Raw genomic sequence first — 17344 nt, 5'->3', positions numbered from 1 at the left:
TTTTTTTGGTACAAAATCATTATTTTGAGAAGGTTTTTCACAATGACTTAGAGGACATTTCTTTTCATATTGGTGAAATGGTTCTTCCATATTGGTCTATAAAGTGTAGTGTAGGTGACATGGTGAAATGAACATCATTTAAAGCTATGGAGGAATGGATAGAACAATGTTTGTCTCTCGAGGGAATCCACCTCAAAACATACACATTTGACTGATGAGCTTGAAAACAAACTGAAGTGAACACCGTCAAGTATACAACATGGCCGTCAAATGATTTGATGACTGATGATGACAGGAAGAAGGTTTAGTTTTGACCACTTAAAACCTATATATTATCGTTGACCAGAGTCCACTGTGATTCTCTCCTTTTTCCCTCTACACCAAATCTCTTCGCCCAAATAAGCCAAGCTCACAATGTGATGCATTGTAAGCTAAGGTTGTACATGATACATCTGTTATTTGTATTTGTATATTGTGCCCCACAAAAGGGACACTATAGGGTTCATGTGGTTAAATCTTCAAACAGCATCAAAGGTGTGGGTCAAATAACCTAAACGTCAGATTTATATATCTGTATCGGAAACATCAAAGGATTACAGGTAGAGCTACACAAAGATGTCAACTTGAAGAAAACAATATGTGAGCGTTGCATAAGTGTTGCAACCAGCGTTGCCAGATTGTGTGAGAAAAATAATCAACCAGCTAGGAAGACAAGTCAAAAGAAGTGACTAGGCCACATACTGTAAGCACTTTAAACCTATACAGTACATTTTTTTTTTGTTATTTGTTTTTTGAAAATAGCCGATACAAACGCATCAGCTTGTAGATCTGCTATTTTTATTTTATTTTATCTTGAAATAAAATGTAGAATATTTGGAAGATTTTTGAAACATTCTTACAACACAAATCTGGTACGGGGCTCCCTGGCACAAAACGTTTTCAGATGGGGGTTATATGGACAAATGGTCCATGACATAAAGATATTTGAGAACCACTGGTTTAAATAATAATACAAAAAAATGGGAAGCAATCCCAAATAAGCAACTGCACTTTGGGAACTAGCTAAAAAAACCACAACCACCAATATTTTACAAGCGACTTTACAGGAAAAAAAGCCATAAAAAGCCATATTGGTCGCTAATTCTATGGGTAATAGTATTAGCGACCAGCGCAACCCGTGTTGCCAGGTCTGCTTATTATACGTCTTATAATATGTACTTTATGCAGGCAGTCTGCACCAAAAGTAGGCTATGTTTTTTTTGGAAAGTATTCTTATAATAAAATTGTCATTAAAAACTATTTTAACTTGGTGTATCATGTAATGTTGCCTTTTGTATCTGTTTTATGAAAGCAACCACTCACTCCAGTACATTTCACAATATATCATGGCCTGGAGTGAGTTATTGCTTAAATATACAACTACAGTATATAAAGGAGGGGTGGGAAACATAGCTTTAGGAGAACGCTGGTCTCACCATAAGGTTCCTCTAGGAAGAGATGAAGGTCCAGGACAATGGCTCTTACCACAAAATGGCAAAATATATAGACTAGCACTAAGTTACAGAACAACAGATTATAGATTCTAAAAATAGCACAACATAATAACACAAATCTTCTCTTCTGGGGGTCCCTGGCACAACACCTTTTCAGATGGGGGTTCGAAGCAAACCACATTTGTTACATCATTATTGGGGGTCCGTAGCACGAAAAAGTTTGAGAACTACGGATTTGTCTTGGGATAAAGGCAGCCACATGCACAGAGACACACATGATGAAAACAACATGGTCACAATAGGCTCTATAGACGGGTTTCCTGTTAGTAAACATGAGAGGAATATGACCGCGCAGACGAGGGGGGAAGCCTATGGGTGCGTTTGGAAATTACGCACCGGAGCACACTCGCCTATTAGTTTGTATTGGCCAGTGCGCTCACTGCCGCTCAGGGCTGTATTTTCGAACGCGCCTTTACCCCCAGGCATGCGCAGATTGCGCATTCTGCTCTGTGATGACGTCGCGCGGAAATCCATCTATTCACAGCAGCCATAGTATGAAGACATTCACAGGTGTTACCAATGATACTAATGAAGGCTCTGTTCCATTCTGGTCAAACAGAGTCAGGGTGCTGATATTGGCCCACTGGAAAAATTCTGCTACACCAGTGGGTCTACAGTTGGGGTCCAGGGACCCTCGTAGGCTTCCAAATGGCCCCTTACAGGTGTGTAACTCTGAGAGTGTACAAATGGACCCGTAAGGGTCCATTTGGTTCTATTTGTACACTCTCAGAGTTATGGGGGTCGTGGAAACCACTGTGGAACTGTACACTAAATGGAACAGAGCCTTCATTAGTATCATTGGTAACACCTGGGAAGGAAGTGATAATATGGCTGCTGTGCATAGAGCCTATGCAGAGAACACAGAGAGACAGGGACACATGATGGAAGGCTTTTGTGGTAGCCTACTGTATCTGTACTTTACTTAATGTAATTTGCGATAATTATGACTTTAACTTACATTTTAAAGACAAATATTGTACTTTTGACTCCACTACATTTCTAGGAAGAGAAAAAGTAACATTTTGAATAAAAATCCTCTGGCGTATGGCTTTTTTTAAAACATATTTTAATTTAGTGTAGCCAATCATTTTTACCCCCTTTTTCTCCCTAATGTAGTCGTTGTGCCAATTCATTCCTCCCCACACACATTTCTGTGTTGTCACTACTGTTGTATTCTACTGACTCACCAGTGAGGAGCCCCCACCAGGAGGACGTAGACTCTACGTCGTAGTGCCTTCATCCTTCTCCTCCCGTCCAACACTCCCTGCTGACAGGTGCCGCCCCAGCCCGTAGGAGTAAATGCGATGACCAATATCACCCTCCCGGCCCCCGCACGGGCCAATTGTATTCGCATAGACGCCCGACAAAGCCGGCACCGCGGTGGATTCAAACCCACAACCTCTGTGGTGTGGTATTTTGTTTTAGAATGCATTTTAAACACTCAAGAATTCCTAAAGGACAACTTTATTTTTAAACTTTTTTTTACAACCTAGGTTTATGTTTTAGCTTATAATTAAAGTAAATAAAAAATGAGTGTTTTTTTTTTTTTTTTTTTTTTTTACTGCTTTCTATAGTTTTAGCAATTTTTGCGATCTTTTTTACAGCAGGCAGGGGCATTTGGGCAGGTGGCTAAATATGTATTTTTTTACACAATAACCCGGCGATTTCTTTATTATTATTTACAGTAGCTCTTCTAGCCATCAAAGACCACAGGACCTTTTTTATCGTGTAAAAAAATACATATTTAGTCTTAAAGGTAGGGTAAGTGATATTTTTTGTTAAAAGGTTAAAATACTATATTCTGATAGTAATCATTGCTATAGAGTGTTTTTTCAGTAACAGATGTCTCCCTGTCTTTCCAGCTCTTTAATAAACAGAAAATATATTTTTCGGTAGGTGTCAAAATCTCAGCCAATCAGGAGAAAGTACCCGTTTTTAAGCTTAATTTGTTTAGTGTTCCAGTTCCAATTTTGTCTGCTAATTTCTTAGTGTCATCACTTCCAATTTCACTTGTTTAATCTATATCCTCACTTGTTTCACTTGTTTAATCTAAACAAAGTTGTCCTTTAAAAGCATCTGCTTTTGAATACTTATTAGTATTTTTTAAAAGGAAGTACATTCAAGCAAAGTCAATTTTCACTTGTAGTTGAGTAATATTTGACCAGGGGCCCGTTCCACGAAACCTGGATTAGGGATAAACCGGGTTTAACCCGGGTTTAATCGGCTATCCTGGCTTAAATTATCCAGGAAGCGGTTTCACGAAAGCTGAGTTAGCTTGGCAGATTAATTTAGCCAGTAAACCTGGATATGTTTATCCATGATCCAGTTTCACGAAAGAAAATTGAAGCAATCCTGCCTTAGTTACCATGGCAATTTAGCTGTGAAGTTAGCCTGGTCCGGACCAGGCTAACAGCCAAGCTTTATTAATCCAGTGCCTTGTTCTTCAGTTTTTTGTGAAATAGCTGTTAGTCCAATGACTCCAATCGTAAACCAATGAGTTTTTCCACACTTATTCAATTCTTATGCGAAAATCAAAGATCTACAAGCTCGGAAAAAAATTGTCTTATGGCGGCCGGGGGTCCCCGTGGCGGCCGGTGGTCCACGGGGGTCCCAGTGGTGGCCGGGGGTCCACGGTGGTCCCCATGGTGGCCGGGGGTCCACGGGGGTCCCCGTGGTGGCCGGGGGTCCACGGGGGTCCCCGTGGCGGCCGGGGGTCCACGGGGGTCCCCATGGTGGCCGGGGGTCCCCGTGGCGGCCGGGGGTCCACGGGGGTCCCGTGGACCCCCGGCCACCATGGGGCCCCCCGTGTACCCCCGTACCCCCGGCCCCCCGTCGGGGGTCAACGGGGGTCCGGGAGTACACGGGGGGCCGGTACTCCCGAACCCCCGTTGACCCCCGTCCCCGTGTACCCCTGGACCCCCGTTGACCCCCGTTGACCGGGGGCCCCCGGCCGCCAAAAGGGAAGCTTTTCACTTGTAGATCTTCGATTTTAGAAATTAAAAATTATAAAATTATTCTAAGTGTTTATAATTATAATTCCAATATTCACATAAACTCCTCATGTTTAAGCCTAACTGAATTATATATTTATTGACTATATATAATAAAGTATATAAATTAGTTGCATATTTTTGGACAACTTTTGCATTTAATTTGCTAATTCGCTTTGTCTGGATCTAAATTTATTGCGGCCGTGTTTCCTTTCTTTCTTATTATACATTTTATTTTAATTCCTTGTATGATTCCATGAGCTGCTGCAGTGCTGCTGTTCAGCCACAGAGAAGAACGCCACTCTGGTTTTGTGCTCCATGATTGGTCAAGTTCAAGGACTCTGCTATCGACTTTCATGGTCTTTTATAGGAATAGGTGAACTCACATTCAGCCTGGTTTAACGATCCTGGCTTGACAAAGTCACTCCTTCTCAGCCAGGCTTGGCGTTCGTGGAACTGAATAAACCAGGCTGAACAGCGCAGGCTTGTCAAACCTGGATTTTCCTTTTAAACCAGGATAATTTAATTCCGCTTTCGTGGAATAGACCCCTCGAATATCTATACTTTGACTCAAGTAGCCTACTGAGTACAGTACTTCATCCACCACTGATGAAAACAACATGGTCTCGATGCAGACACACAGTGAGACAGAAACTGTGTCCAGACAGCATCTGGAGAAACAGATGATCAGGTGATACATTGAAATGTTAAAGGGATAGTACGCAAATTGACCCTGTGTTTACATAACAAAAGAATACATTTTAACCATCATGTCCCTCTATACCAGCAGTCATCAGTCACTGGAGTAGTGTGGTGGTGTTTACCTGGAGACACACTGCCCTCTCGCTGTATTTTGGTGTTTTCACTGTTTGTTTTGGTAGCTGAAAAACGTCCCTGTTTACCAAAACATACAGCGAAAACGCATACAGTGAAAATGCACGCACGCACGCACGCACGCACGCACGCACGCACACAGCCGTTTTTCAATGGCATCATACTGTACTACTTGGATATTGATAATGTGAATATATTTTTGCTTAAAAATGGGAGCCAATGGGAATGACAGTGAGGATTGAGGAATGTGCATTGACTTTCACAAACAAACAAACACACACACACACACACACACACACACACACACACACACACACACACACACACACACACACACACACACACACACACACACACACACAGACACACACACTGCAAAATCTCATTTGGCTCATTGTTTTCATGTACATTCTTTTCTATTGCTGTTGTGTCATGTGTACAATGTTTGTTTATGTGGGTAGGAAACCAGGGGTCTATTCCACGAATGCGGAATTAAATTATCCTGGTTTAAAAGGAAAATCCAGGTTTGACAAGCCTGCGCTGTTCAGCCTGGTTTATTCAGTTCCACGAACGCCAAGCCTGGCTGAGAAGGAGTGACTTTGTCAAGCCAGGATCGTTAAACCAGGCTGAATGTGAGTTCACCTATTCCTATAAAAGACCATGAAAGTCGATAGCAGAGTCCTTGAACTTGACCAATCATGGAGCCCAAAACCAGAGTGGCGTTCTTCTCTGTGGCTGAACAGCAGCACTGCAGCAGCTCATGGAATCATACAAGGAATTAAAATGTATAATAAGCATGAAACACGGCCGAAATAAATATAGATCCAGAGAAAGCGAATTAGCAAATTAAATGCAAAAGTTGTCCAAAAATATGCAACTAATTTATATACAAGTCAATAAATATAGAATTCAGTTAGGCTTAAACATGAGGAGTTTATGTGAATATTGGAATTATAATTATAAACACTTAGAATAATTTTCTAAAATCGAAGATCTACAAGTGAAAAGCTTCCCTTTTGGCGGCCGGGGTCCCCGGTCAACGGGGGTCCAGGGGTACACGGGGCCGGGGGTCAACGGGGGTTCGGGAGTACCCGGCCCCCCGTGTACTCCCGGACCCCCGTTGACCCCCGACGGGGGGCCGGGGGTACACGGGGGTCCGGGGGTACACGGGGGGCCCCATGGTGGCCGGGGGTCCACCACCATGGGGACCCCCGTGGACCCCCGGCCACCACGGGGACCCCCGTGGACCCCCGGCCGCCACGGGGACCCCCGTGGACCCCCGGCCGCCATAAGACAATTTTTTTCCGAGCTTGTAGATCTTCAATTTTCGCATAAGAATTGAATAAGTGTGGAAAAACTCATTGGTTTACGATTGGAGTCATTGGACTAATAGACGGATTTCCGCGCGACGTCATCACAGAGCAGAATGCGCAATCTGCGCATGCCTGGGGGTAAAGGCGCGTTCGAAAATACAGCCCTGAGCGGCAGTGAGCGCACTGGCCAATACAAACTAATAGGCGAGTGTGCTCCGGTGCGTAATTTCCAAACGCACCCATAGGCTTCCCCCCTCGTCTGCGCGGTCATATTCCTCTCATGTTTACTAACAGGAAACCCGTCTATAGCTATTTCACAAAAAACTGAAGAAAAAGGCACTGGATTAATAAAGCTTGGCTGTTAGCCTGGTCCGGACCAGGCTAACTTCACAGCTAAATTGCCAAACTAAGGCAGGATTGCTTCAATTTTCTTTCGTGAAACTGGATCATGGATAAACATATCCAGGTTTACTGGCTAAATTAATCTGCCAAGCTAACTCAGCTTTCGTGAAACCGCTTCCTGGATAATTTAAGCCAGGATAGCCGATTAAACCCGGGTTAAACCCGGCTTATCCCTAATCCAGGTTTCGTGGAACGGGCCCCAGTTTGACAACCTCTATGTCTCCCTGTCCAGCTCCAGACTTTATACAACCAGGAAACCTTATTATCAATCATCAACTATATGTGAATACATACTCACATACAGCCACACACAGACACGCTCAGCTGCCTGCTTGCTCTCTCTCTCTCTCTCTCTCTCTCTCTCTCACAATAGAACTGTATGACTGTACATTATACTAGTATAAATGATATAAAAGCAGTTTGTGCAGACAAGTAATATATATCAGGTGTTTCACTGGGATGGGTGTGTGTGATACTGAACCATATAGACTGGGATCAGTTTGCTTTGCAGGGAGCTGATCCTCTCTGGGTCTGTAGAACGGATAGGGAAACAGTGATGCATGTACTGTGTGTGTGTGTGTGTGTGTGTGTGTGTGTGTGTGTGTGTGTGTGTGTGTGTGTGTGTGTGTGTGTGTGTGTGTGTGTGTGTGTGTGTGTGTGTGTGTGTGCAAACTACAGGATACAGTAGGCGGGCTCTAGACCGGATCAGAGCACTGAACAGTAAATAGAAAATATAGCTGCAAGCAGCGATAATACGGGGCCAGTGAGAGAGAGACAGACAGACATGGAAACTGGAGAGAGAGAGAGAGAGAGAGAGAGAGAGAGAGAGAGAGAGAGAGAGAGAGCCATGGAAACGGAATAGATTGAAGAGAGACATGGAAACGGAATAGATTGATGAGAGAGAGAGAGATGGAAACAGAATGGATAGATTGGACATCTCAACCTATTGCCATTAACAGGAATCGAACTCTCAACCTTCGGACTAGGATAAGGATAATTCCTTTTAAAAGGTCGTTCATGAAAGTCCTTGTGGTCTTGTTTCCAATGAGAACCTGTGAGCAATTAGGGGTTAAGAGTCTTGCTCAGGGACAAATTTAATTTCATCGACGCATATGCTGGGATGGCCTGGAATCGAACCTGGTGCAACCAGGGCCTCTGATTCCCTAGGCATGCTCACTAACCACCCAGCTATGGCCGCCCCATGTTAGGTTAATAGGCTGCAACACTACCTATAGTGCTATAGCTTTGTCCAGGCTGATGTTGTCTGTTGAAGATCATAAACTCTTGCCTTCTGTCATGAACCAAGCCAACACTAAGATCACTCGTTCACAAACCATTTACCAATAGAGAAATTGTATGTCTCCTCACTACCGAAAACAGTGAAAGCAGCCGATCTACAAGCTCAGAAACACGTTGCTATCTGAAAAGTTTTGAGATTGTAGATCGGCTATTTTCAGAATGAAGTATGTCATACATTGAGAAATCGTACTCTCAAATAAGCATTTCAGGTTATCTTTACCATTTGCACATGTATTCATTGATACAGTCATGTTGTTTGCAATTCAACTTAAATTAAGTCTGCATCAAGTGAGGCTTGAACTGGCGACCTTGAGATTGTGAGGCACTCATTTAAGGGAGACGCCATTGGACCAACAGATAAGTAACTGTGAAAAAGGAGATCACACAGATGATACAGTTTCACGCAAATAGCTGAAAAATCCTGGGTTTAAGTGTTTTTCAAACTGCTCAAAATTGCGGACAATCTAAGGGCGGAGCTTACTGGTCAAAGAGATAGATGTGTTCCTCATGAGTCAAGGCACATGTGTAAGCAAGTTTCACGACTTTCGGCCAAACGAGGCATGACTTATGCCTGTTTAAAGTCTGCCTTTTCAAAAAATTGCTATAGCGCCCCCTTTTGGCCAATTGGAGTGAGATTGGTTTCAGTGATATTTGGAATGACCCTGTACATTTCTGCCAAGTTTCAAAGAAATGTGAGTCTGCATGTATGTTTTAGGCACAGATGAATAATTTTCATAAAACTGTAATAGTTAAAATCTATCTCCTCCTGGGATTTTTGAGCAATCTGCACGAAACATTTTACACATGAACTTTGGACCACTGCCTACAAAAATTTCCAACGGATTTTCCATAAGTGAAAAAATGCAGAAGTTAGGAGCCAATGACTGTTTTTCATATAATTCAAAATGGTGGGCGATCTAAAGGTCAGAGGTCAAAAGTCAGACCACGAAAGTTGTCGGGCATGAAGAGACGCATGTGTGTATCGAAGTTTCATGGTTGTAGGTCAAACAGGGCATGAGTTGTACCTGTTCAAAGTTGGCACTTTCAATTGAGTGCTATAGCGCCACCCTTTGACGAATGAGTGTGAGAATTATTTCTTGGTAGTTTTTCATGAGCATCTACCATATGGCCGAGTTTCGTAAAAAGCGTATGCACGGTTAAGCCAGAACTGGCAAAAACAAGTATTTTTCAAACTGCTCAAAATTGCGGAAAATCTAAGGGCGGAGCTTAATCGTCAAATCGATACGTGTGTTCCTCATGAGTCAAGGCACATGTGTAAGCAAGTTTCACGACTTTCGGCCAAACGAGGCATGACTTATGCCTGTTTAAAGTCTGCCTTTTCAAAAAATTGCTATAGCGCCCCCTTTTGGCCAATTGGAGTAAGATTGGTTTCAGTGATATTTGGAATGACCATGTACATTTCTGCAAAGTTTCAAAGAAATGTGAGTCTGCATGTATGTTTTAGGCACAGATGAATAATTTTCATAAAACTGTAATAGTTAAAATCTATCTCCTCCTGGGATTTTTGAGCAATCTGCACGAAACGTTTCGTACTTGAACTTTGGACCACTTTCTACAAAAATTTCCAACGGATTTTCCATAAGTGAAAAAATGCAGAAGTTAGGAGCCAATGACTGTTTTTCATATAATTCAAAATGGTGGGAGATCTAAAGGTCAGAGGTCAAAAGTCAGAGGGTGAAAGTTGTTAAGCATGAGGAGACGCATATGTGTATCCAAGTTTCATGGCTGTAGGTCAAACAGGGCATGAATTGTACCTGGTCAAAGTTGGCATTTTCAATTGAGTGCTATAGCGCCACCTTTGGACGAAAGATTGTGAGAATTATTTTTTGATCGTTTTTCATGACCATCTACCATATGGCCGAGTTTCGTAAAAACCGACAGCGCGGTTCAGCCAGAACTGCGAAAAGTGGCAGAAGAAGAAGTGACAGAATAATGCGAATAACAATACGTGTCCAGAGCAGAGCTCTGGCCCCGTAACTAGTCTTTCCACAATGCTGCAGAAAGCCCAGGGGTCTATTCCACGAAAGCGGAATTACATTATCCTGGTTTAAAAGGAAAATCCAGGTTTGACAAGCCTGCGCTGTTCAGCCTGGTTTATTCAGTTCCACGAACGCCAAGCCTGGCTGAGAAGGAGTGACTTTGTCAAGCCAGGATCGTTAAACCAGGCTGAATGTGAGTTCACCTATTCCTATAAAAGACCATGAAAGTCGATAGCAGAGTCCTTGAACTTGACCAATCATGGAGCCCAAAACCAGAGTGGCGTTCTTCTCTGTGGCTGAACAGCAGCACTGCAGCAGCTCATGGAATCATACAAGGAATTAAAATGTATAATAAGCAAGAAAGGAAACACGGCCGCAATAAATATAGATCCAGAGAAAGCGAGTTAGCAAATTAAATGCAAAAGTTGTCCAAAAATATGCAACTAATTTATATACAAGTCAATAAATATATAATTCAGTTAGGCTTAAACATGAGGAGTTTATGTGAATATTGGAATTATAATTATAAACAATTTTCTAATTTTTAATTTCTAAAATCGAAGATCTACAAGTGAAAAGCTTCCCTTTTGGCGGCCGGGGGTCCCCGGTCAACGGGGGTCCAGGGGTACACGGGGCCGGGGATCAACGGGGGTTCGGGAGTACCCGGCCCCCCGTGTACTCCCGGACCCCCGTTGACCCCCGACGGGGGGCCGGGGGTACACGGGGGGCCCCATGGTGGCCGGGGGTTCACGGGACCCCCGTGGACCCCCGTGGACCCCCGGCCGCTACGGGGACCCCCGTGGACCACGGGGGACAATTTTTTTCCGAGCTTGTAGATCTTCGATTTTCGCATAAGAATTGAATAAGTGTGGAAAAACTCATTAGTTTACGATTGGAGTCATTGGACTAACAGCTATTTCACAAAAAACTGAAGAACAAGGCACTGGATTAATAAAGCTTGGCTGTTAGCCTGGTCCGGACCAGGCTAACTTCACAGCTAAATTGCCATGGTAACTAAGGCAGGATTGCTTCAATTTTCTTTCGTGAAACCGGATCATGGATAAACATATCCAGGTTTACTGGCTAAGTTAATCTGCCGAGCTAACTCAGCTTTCGTGAAACCGCTTCCTGGATAATTTAAGCCAGGATAGCCGATTAAACCCGGTTTAAACCCGGCTTATCCCTAATCCAGGTTTCGTGGAACGGGCCCCTGGTGACATGAGGTTAGAACAACAAGGCAGACATCGAGGCCTTGAGGCCTGCGAGGCACAACCCAGTGAGCTGCTGTCTGAGTTGCATACTGATGGGTGGCACGCGCCATTCAATAGGCTCTATGCACAGCAGCCATTTTGGAGAGAAATTGGGCCTCTGCTTACTTCCTTCATAGGTGTTACCAATGATACTAATGAAGGCTCTGTTCCATTCTGGTCAAACAGAGTCAGGGTGCTGATATTGTGCATGTTGGCTCACTGGAAACACTAGTGGGTCTCAAAGTGTGGTCCAGGGACCCTCATGGCTCCTTGAGGGGGTGTAACTCTGAGAGTGTACAAATGGAACCAAATGGACCCGGGGAGGGTCCATTTGGTTCCATTTGTACACTCTCAGAGTTATGGGGGTCCTTGAAATTAAAACGTCTGAGAACCACTGTGCTACACTAAATGGAACAGATCCTTCATTAGTATCATTGGTAACACCTGTGAAGGAAGCAAGGAAGGGGCCCAATGTCTGTCCAATATTCGGCTGCTGTGCATAGAGCCTAATAGAGTAGAGGGGGTAGAGGGAGAGAACGACTAGGTCAGGCAGGGGTCAGCAAGTAAGTTTGGCCTACAATAATCAATATGTGAATTGTTATTAATTGCTATAAAAGTTACTAAAGAAAGATTCTTGTTTTTAACTGCATACTGACTGATAGAATTGTATGTGTAATCAAATGTCACAGGTAGGCTACAGATAGAAATACTTGCGGTAATCATTTTGTGAAGGACACATCCTTGAATGAGGATGTTTAGCTAATTAACCCATTCAATCCAAATCTGTGTTCTTTTATTTCTATGGCTATTCAAAAATAACAGATCTAAAAGCTCATAGTGTGGCACAGAGTGCAGCGCTATGAGCTTATAGATCTGCTATTTTGAAAGAATCTTGAAAATGTGTCCAACATTTTTTGAATATATATATTTTTAAAAGCGAACATTTGTATTTCAAATCGTTGCTTCTAGGGGTCCCTGGAACAAAATATTTTGAGAAGGTGGTCGGCAGCCAAATACATTATCTAATGTTTTCAAAATCCTAACAGTATAGGCTATGTTGCTATATACAGTGGTGCTCCAACTTTTCCATGTCAAGGACCCCTAAAAAGATATGTACTTGGCCGCGGACCCCCATCTCAAAATGTCTTGTTCCAGGGACCCCCAGAAGCACAGATCGGAATTAAAAATGTTTGCTTTAAAACATATATATTCAAATATTTGCACAAATGTTCCACGATTAAAAAAAACAATAAAAACAGTAGCAGATATACAAGCTCATAGCACGGCACCGAGTGCCTGAAGTGTCTGAAGCACTCCCAACATTGATAAAAACATTCTTATGGTGGATGTAGATTCTCAAACATTTTCATTATAAAGATCTACAGTTTGGTGCAAGTTTAGGCCACAAACCCCCATAACTCGGGAGACGGAGGTACAGACCTTTTAAGGGTCCATTTAGTGACAAACTACAATTTAGCTGGGGACCCCCTGGAAGCCCTTTAATGACCCCTGGGGGTCCCTGGACCCCATTTTGACAATCACTAGCATATGTGGACTATCAGATAAAACCGACCTGAGTATCACTGTACTTTGTGTATTCTTTTTTGATCTACATCAAATCTCTTTGCCAAAAATAGCCGATTTACAAGATCACAACGCGTTGTGAGCTTGTAGATCTGCTATTTTTGGAGAGTGTTCCACCCAGAATAGGGATGCTGGTGTTCAAGTGGTTAAACAAAGTTAAATAAAGTTATTTACAATCTGTCCTAATCTCTCAAGTTCACCTCGTGGCATACTGTATCTTAGGGGGAAAGATTTACATATTTCCGTACTTTATTTACGTACTGTAATATCACATACATGTACAGTAAGGTGCTCTAAAGTAACAATGTAATTCTGGGGTGCCGTGGATGAAAAAGTTATTTACAGGGGTGTCCTGAGCCAAAAGAAGTTTGAGAAACAATGTGTTATCAAACGTTTTAATTTGAAGGACCCCTATAACCCTGAGTTATTAGTACAAATGGAACCATTTGTACACTCTCAGAGTTACAGACCTGTAAGGGTCCAATGGGTCCATTTAGAACCACTTTGAGAACCACTGGTCAAATAGTATTCATTATATTGTCAAATGTGTGATGTTGATGTAACAGCAATGACAACAAAACTAGAATAACAGCAGATTATTGTGACTTACTGTATGTTACTGTTTTACAGTTCAAACAGCTGTAGACATGATGGCCAGTGGAACATCAGCTTCCATCAGAGGTGAGTTCTATTAAAACACATGAAACCAGCAGAATGACAGTGGTTTAGTTACATCTGTGATCTTTATTCATTTTATATTTATTTTTCCAACCAGGGAAGAACAGTGAACCACCAGAACTGAGAATTGTTCTGATCGGGGGAAGACGTGGAGATAAACCCAGTGGAACAAGTTCAGTAGGAAACATCATCCTGGGCAGTGATGTTTTTGAAACAAACAGTAGAACAGTCAAGAGTGTCATGAGACAAGAGGTAGTGTCTGGTAGACAGGTCACTGTGGTTGACACTCCAGGATGGGTGTCTTCTTCACCCCTAGATCTGACCCCAAAACTGACTCAGTTAGAAATCCAACAGAGTGTTTATCTGTGTCCTCCAGGACCCCATGCCTTTGTCCTAGTGATGCCATTAGACAACACATATGTAGGAACAGATATGTCAGTAGAGGAGCATTTGAGTCTTCTCTTAAGTGACCAAGTGTGGAGACACACTATTGTGGTGTTCACTGTAGCTGATAAAACCAAAATGAGACCTGATTTCATTAGATCTATGTATAGCCTAAGATATGTTATTGAGAAATGTGAAGGCCGCTTCCATGTTCTTAACATTACTGACAGAGGAGATAGAAGTCAGGTCAGAAAGCTGTTGGAGAAGATCGATCAGATGGTGGCTAGTAGTGGTTGTCACTATGAGACAGAAAAACACGTCTCAGAGGAACTGAAGGAGATGGAGAGGACTATCAGCAGAAAAGCAGAACAAAGGAGGGCAGACGCTCAGAAACAAACAACTGGACTTCCAAAAGATACTGGTATGTTTTCTTTTAGTTTAATAATGATAACATTTCATTAATCTCTGCCAGGAGGTTCATGACTCCATGTCTGTCTGTCTGTCTGAAAGTTCATGGAAAATTGTGCAAATCTTTGAATATATATTTTTAAGCGAACATTTTTAACTCAAATCTTTGCTTCTGGGGGTCCCTGGAACAAAATATTTTGAGATGGGGGGGGGTCCGCAGACAAATACATATTATTATTATTTTGGGTGGTCCTTGACATGACAAAAGTTTGAGAACCACTGATATATAGCAACATATAAAAAAAAGAAGAAAATAAAAAACTGTTAGGATTTAGAAGACACGTGTAGAATTCCCTGAAGCAAAGATTTGAGTTACAAATGCTTTAAAAATATGTATATATATTTAAAGATTTGCACAAATGTAATGTTACTGTTAAAAGGAAATAGCAGATATACAAGCTCATAGTGCGGCACTCTGTGCCACGCTATGAGCTTGTATATCTGCTATTTTTTAATAGCCAAAGAAATCTTAAAATGACAAATGCGTTCCCGGTCTTAATGGGTTAACAAGAGCTTGTGACTATAATAATTACATTACAGTAAATACATTGGAACACAGGCTGTTTTTTCTATTTCATATCAAGCAGTGTTCATTTTGTCGACTAAAACTATGACGGAAAATGTTCATCCACTACCTTTTTACACTGACGAAAAAAAAGAAAAGAAACATGAAATAAAAACTAAGCTATGATGACTAAAACTAGGACCAAATACATTTACAATTTCGTCAAAAATAAATAAAATAAAACATTACTACAATGTTAGATGGATGGACTGGTGTCCTTTTATGTCATTTTATTATGTCATTCTACACGCTCACAACACGTCACAGACTGTGAGCTTGTAGATCGGCTATTTTCGGCACTCAGCTAAGTATACATCTGGTATTACAACGCTATCACATCACGCTAGAATACATATTTTTGTCGTCTAAATTAACTGTAGATCTAGTTGACTAAAATCCTATGATACTAAAACGAAAACTAGACTAATAACTAAAACATTTCAAATTACTTAAATATGACTAAAACTAAATGGAATTTTAGTCAAAAGACTATGACTAAAACTAAAAACTAAAACTGATGGCAAAGGATGGTTTTGGACAGGTTTACACCTGACAATGAGGATATGTGAAAATAAATAGAGTACTTCCTGGTTCTACCTGCAGTGTGTATTAGATAGATGAAGCTGATCATTCCTGCACGCACACACACACACACACACACACACACACACACACACACACACACACACACACACACACACACACACACACACACACACACACACACACACACACACACACACACACACACACACACTGGTACATGAGTCTAGTGTAGGTAGTTATTATTTCTATGATGTCTCCTGGTGGAATTTGTTCTAACTGTACACTGAACACACCTGTTAATAATAACAGTAATACAGTAATAATAATACATTTTAAGCAATTTCATCATTAGATATTAAGAAAAACATATAGGTATCCTTGTTTCTTAATCATATGAATCCTGGCATGCCTATTTTGGGCATGTTGTTATACCGTAGGTGGACATTTCCAAAGAAATCTACAAGCTCACAATAGCTTTTAGATCTGCTATTTTCACTATTTGTCGTGTGATGAATTATGTATTAATTATATGTCTTAAGTGGTTAATAGCTGTCAAAGTGAAAGTAAACAATGTTTTCTCTGACAGGACTGACTGACCTCAGGATTGTGTTGTTGGGAGAGCAGTGTTCTGGGAAAAGTTCAGCAGGAAACACCATTCTGGGAGGAAGTGGTTTTAATGTTAGTCAGGGAGGTCAGAGGTCAGGGGTGCAGTGTGAAGTAAGACATGGTGAAGTAGCAGGGAGACATGTGACAGTGGTGGACTCACCAGGCTGGTGGTACAACAGTCCACTACAGGACACCTCAGAGATGGACAAGCTGGAGATCCAGAACAGTGTGTGTCTCTGTCCTACTGGACCACAAGCTGTTCTTCTGACGGTTCCTCTTCGTAGAGCATTCACCAAAACAAAGAGAGTAGCATTAGAGGAACACATGGCACTTCTGTCACAGAGCGTGTGGAGTCATGCTATAGTACTGTTCAACTATGGAGACCGTCTGGGAGACAGTAGCATTGAGCAGCACATTGAGGCTGAAGGAGAAGACCTCCACTGGCTTGTTGACAAATGTGGGAACAGGTATCATGTCTTCAACAATCAAAAGACAGATGACACTCAGGTCACAGAGTTGCTGTGGAAGATAGAGGAGATGGTGACAGGAAACAAAGGTGGACACTATGAAGATGATGGAGATGTTTCAGAGATGTTGTCAGAGAGGAAGAAGATCACAGAGGAACATGTCCAGACATTCGTGACCAAGACACAGAGACAAAGAACTGCTCTGAAAGCTCTGTTTGAAGGTGATGTGATGTGTGTGTATGTGTGTGTGCGTGTATGTGTGTGTGTGTGTGTGTGTGTGTGTGTGTGTGTGTGTGTGTGTGTGTGTGTGTGTGTGTGTGTGTGTGTGTGTGTGTGTGTGTGTGTGTGTGTGTGTGTGTGTGTGTGTGTATGGCGCTCTTTCCGTGCCACGTCAAACCTTGACGC

General features: G+C 42.1%; 1 protein-coding gene across 1 annotated transcript in view; it reads right to left on the bottom strand.

The window, feature by feature from the left end:
* Window positions 1-11991: 11991 nt before the first annotated feature.
* Window positions 11992-17344, bottom strand: part of rgs9a (regulator of G protein signaling 9a) — a 514629-nt gene continuing 509276 nt past the window's right edge. The window contains exon 11 of the mRNA XM_084070888.1: window positions 11992-12035. The gene's annotated coding sequence lies outside the window, so the exon portion shown is untranslated. The remainder of the gene's footprint in view (window positions 12036-17344) is intronic.

This window comes from Gymnoscopelus microlampas (genome assembly GCF_963454915.1).
Source record: "Gymnoscopelus microlampas genome assembly, chromosome: 11".
Lineage (NCBI taxonomy): Eukaryota > Metazoa > Chordata > Actinopteri > Myctophiformes > Myctophidae > Gymnoscopelus > Gymnoscopelus microlampas.
This window is presented reverse-complemented; position numbering and strand designations above follow the sequence as displayed.